Source organism: Mus pahari, chromosome 4 (assembly GCF_900095145.1).
Source record: "Mus pahari chromosome 4, PAHARI_EIJ_v1.1, whole genome shotgun sequence".
NCBI classification, from domain to species: domain Eukaryota; kingdom Metazoa; phylum Chordata; class Mammalia; order Rodentia; family Muridae; genus Mus; species Mus pahari.
In genome coordinates this window covers 16,151,085-16,156,015 of record NC_034593.1, presented here as the reverse complement: position 1 = coordinate 16,156,015, position 4,931 = coordinate 16,151,085, and positions in this window count along the sequence as shown.

Here is a 4,931-nt window from a genome sequence, read left to right as displayed (position 1 = left end):
TCCTCCTCCTCCTCCTCCTCCTCCTCACAGGGGACATTCCTTTATCCTTTGCCATTTTACAAGGCCAATCAGAGTGCAAAGGCATCCAGCTTTCCTAGCTATGTGAGTCAGAGTTCCATTTGTAAGCCTTCTGAGCCTCAGATTGCTCCTCTGTAAAATGGGAATATCAGTCAGTGGATGTGCTGATGTGCTGTGTGTGTGTGTGTGTGTGTGTGTGTGTGTGTGTGTGTGTGTGACAACTTGCCCTACACCTACCCTAGGTCACTGCAGGGCATGGAGCCTCTGCCTCACTCCCTTTCCCTGACACTCCTTCTTTTTCACCTAGCTCCATCTTTCTGGCTTCTTTTGCTTTCTGAACCTCTCTCCCAGACCCTTAATTCCTGACCAGCTGCTCCCCTGACCTTCCTCCAGAGACCCCGCCTTCCCTCTGGCTTAACTCTTTCATGCTCTGTCTCCTGGCTAGCTCTCCAGCCCTTCCTTCTCCCCCTTGTCCTGCCCTAATTTATTCCTCCTCTGTCTGACTTTCTGAGCGTCTCACCACTGTCTTTAGTCCAGAGCCCATGGACCCTCCTCAGAAACCTACTCTCAGACTTCATTCCCTTCTGAGGGTCAATGCCTGGTAAAGAAGAACTGAAATTTCGCCACTGTTCTGGGGAACTGCCATGGACTGGGGCCATTGCCAGGCTGCCCAAGAGTGGGAAGACTCTTGGCCACAAAAGCCCCATTCATTACAATCCATTTTGCAGACACCTGGAAGGCTGTGGGTACTTCTCTCTCTCTCTCTCTCTCTCTCTCTCTCTCTCTCTCTCTCTCTCTCTCTCTCTTTTTGTGGTTTTTCTAGACAGGGTTTCTCTGTATAGCCCTGGCTGTCCTGGAACTCACTTGGTAGACCAGGCTGGCCTCGAACTCAGAAATCCACCTGCCTCTGCCTCCCAAGTGCTGGGAGGCTATGGGTACTTCTGCACAGACGTGGTCCATGGAAGAGTCCAGCTCTAAGGCATGGAACTAATGCCCACAACTCACCACTAATTGAGAGCATTTCCCAGACTTCCTGTTGCCCCTTTGCAGAGCCAGTCCTCTTGCTGGAAGATCGGAAGGCATGAGCATGGGAAGCAGCCCCACCTTCTTGCTGTGCTTGATTTCCCAGCCCCTTTCTTCCTAATCATGTTTGTGTGAAGGTAAATAAGAAGTAAGAGTATGGGAAATGTTGTGAAGTGAACGTATGGTCTCATTTATTTTTGCAGAAGATAAAGAATGGAGCCCTGAAATGCTGATGTAAGCCAGAAGTTCTAAAAACGATTAGACACGAGGGATAAGTAGAGGACTTACGTGTAGAATGTAGCTGACGAGGCCCGGCTTGGCACTGTCAGCCTGCTTATTACATTGAATGATGTGAATAACTTACCTCATTTCACCTGCGTTAAGTACCAGGAGGATTAATCTTCAGTTTATTTCAGGTCACATTAACCTGTCTCTATCTACCATTTCCTGGGGGCCGGGGGCTTTCTGGAAAACCTCTCTGCTGCTCTTGTGCTAGTCAACAGTAACTAGCCTAACCCACTGGTCCCATGCCAGGAATCCAGAAGGGGTACAGAGGGACAGACAATGCTGCCTATTTATTTATTTATTTATTTATTTATTTATTTATGTATTTATTGGTTTTTCGAGACAAGGTTTCTCTGTGCAGCCTTGGCTGTCCTGGAACTCACTTTGTAGACCAGGCTAGCCTCGAACTCAGAAANCCNCCTGCCTCTGCCTCCCGAGTGCCGGGATTAAAGGCATGCGCCACCACGCCCGGCCAATGCTGCCTATTTAAAGGACATTTCCCCCTTACAAATAACCTTCAAAAATTTCCAGGTCTGGGCTGCCTTCCTCCTACGGGCCAAGCATTTCCATTTCATTTATCCAACCCTTTCATCCCTAGGGAAAATGTACAGTCCAAGTATTTGCTTCTCACATTGGGCTCATCTCCAGAGTGACCCCTAAACTCTGAACATCCCGCCACTCTTCCTTGGTGTGGATGAACACAGGTACCAAGGCCTCCTCTGGCCGGGTACTGCCATCTCTCCACCTCCAGTCTCACCTTCCTGCTTCACCCCACACACACCCCTCAGTATAGCCCAGATACTCTACAGCCAAGCTCCCCACCTCCACTTCCACTTTTATCTTTGCCCTCTTCCTCAAAGGAACTGGATTGACCCTGCCTCCCTGGTTCCCACTGCAGATGACACTATTTCAGGAGCCTGTGACCACAGTGAGATACTACCACCAGCCAGAGTTCTGGAGTGGGGACACTAGGATGCCTGCCCAACAGGGACACGAGAACAGTAAACTGGTTAGAAGCAAGGACTTGGGAGACATCCCACCTGAGGAATACTGGGGTCCTAGAAAATGAGGTTGCAGAGAACACAGGGAAAACTGAATGTTAAACAGTCACTGTGTCCTAGGATGGGCAGGGCTAGCCAGAAACTGGGCCCCACAGCAGTCATATTCTGCCTATCTCACAATGCCTGCTTTCTCTCCTCTAGATTTTTGGTTTCCTGAATGTTTCACTCTTTCACAGCGACTCCACATCATGTCCAGTCAGCAAAGCCCAAAGATGCCCTTGTAACACACCATGCTGGGATTAGAAGGCTCTTGTGTGGGTGCCATTGCTTCTTGACTTTATGACCTAAGGGCTGGCTCACAGAAGTGTTATCTGCAGTGAAGATGAAATGGCTCAAGTATGAACAAGTGCCCATCAGCACTGGGTCATGCAGGCTCAGTGACTCTAACTGCCTTGCTTGTTGCCCATGCATTTGGTCTAAAGGACCTCCTGCATGGAGTCATTGGAATAGCCCTGCCTGGAATTTCTATTGTCAATTTACTAGAGAATACTTAGGTCTATAACCCCAGGAGAGGAAAAAAAAAAAAACCTAAAGTTTTAATACTCTCTCTAAACTGAATGTCCTCCCACCAAGCCACTATACACAGATATCCATTAACACTCAAGCTCCACCCTCAAAGATGTGTGTGGGGTCCAGCTTCACCCCAAAAGACCCTACAAATGACTGAGAGACACTGCTACTCTGTTATGGGAGAAGGAGAGAGAGAGAGAGAGAGAGAGAGAGAGAGAGAGAGAGAGAGAGAGAGAGAGAGAAAGGACAGCACTCTGGAAACAAAACTGAATTTCTAAGCATAGAGCAGTGGATTCCTGTGGTGATCTGGGGACAAAATCTGCAGGAATCCATTGAAATCAGTCCCTGCAGGCGTGTAAGCTGGCCCAGTCCAATGGCTGGGCATCATGGTGTCCCACCGATCCGGGGAGACTGAGGACACTTTCATCGCCGACCTGGTGGTGGGGCTCTGCACTGGGCAGATCAAGACTGGTGCCCCTTGCCGATCTGAGTGCCTGGCCAAGGACAATCAGATCTTAAGAATCGAGGAAGAGCTGGGCAGCAAAGCCAAGTTTGCTGGCAGGTCCTTCAGGAACCCTCTGGCCAAGTAAAGCATGGACTGGAGATCCCTGGAGCCACCAGCTGCTAGGTCCTCTGTCCATGATGTCATCCAGGCGGCTCAAGGCCAGCCCAGTGCGTGCCCCTCCCGTGTCACTGCTTCATTAGGCATCCACACCTGACCACCAGAACCCCTGCGGAGTCCCAGCTTTGTAATCACGTGATTGGTATGAATCATTGTTTCTGTCACCTGACTAGTGTCTGGAGCCATCGGAAATCCAGTGTAATCTCTAGGGTGCCCACCATCAAGATCCCACCCCCACCCCCAGTGGTTTACATGCAAAAATAAAAGCCGAAGGAGCCCCCCCCCCCAAAAAAAAAGAAAGATAGGAAGAAGCCTAATGGGCCCCACATCCCTCTTTGGCCTCTTTGTATCTGCAAGTCTGGCAATGGTGGGTGATTTCCAGGTGCTACCAGGCTACTCTGTTATTTTGCTCTGAGTCATTTTCATTTGCCTGTTTCTAAATAACTACACTAGACGCCCCACCCCACCCCCACACTCTTTCTCTCCAGACATGGTTTCTTTCTGTAGTCATGGCTGTCCTGGAACTCTCTCTGTGGACCACGCTGGCCTTGAAGTCAGAAATCTACTTGCCTCTGCCTCCCTAAAGGTGTGCACCAATGGGCTGCACCAGAATTTTCATTCCTTTTTAACAAGTACCTTGTGCTTGGCAGTGGAGACGATACAGAGGCTGAGACCTGCGCCTCGCAGACCTCAAAGCTACGTTCCGTTCCGGTGCTTTCCCTGAGCTCTAACCTCTGCTCGGCCCACAAAGCTGGTGGTGGCCAGAAACAAAGTCAGCACTTTGTTCTTGTCTTGTCACTCAAGGCCGTGTTTCTAGCTAACTAGCAAATCACCCTCAGTGTGTCGGGCTCACCAGGCATTGCTGTACAGCTTCAGAAGCGAATTCTGCTCCCTGGAAGATGGAGAGAGCTGCATTGTGGTCCAGTTCCCCAGTTCACCAACTATTCTGCGGCAAAAGTGACTGACCCCCATCTGCAACCCTAGCCTAGTGTGACTGCCTCCCAGAAGGTTATCTGGCCCCACTGGGACTTATAGGTTAGATAGAAGCCTATTACTAAATTGCAACTTGGAGCAAGTCGTTTGGGTTTTCTGACCCTCGGACTACTCATCTTTAAGATGTTGACAATTATAGACACCACATGGGACTACAAGAAATATACATCAGGAGGAATAAATACAATATTTTTGTAAACATAGATCTTAGACAAAGAACTATTGATTATTGGTTGATTATGCATGAAGCACACCAACCCATACCAATTAAGGAGTTTTTTGTTGTTGGTGGTTTTTTTTGTTTGTTTGTTTGGTTGGTTTTCGTTTTGTTTTGGGTTTTTGTTGTTGTTGGTGGTGGTGGTGGTTTTTTTTTTTTTTTTTTTTTTTTTTTTTGGTTTTTCGAGACATGTTTTCTCTGT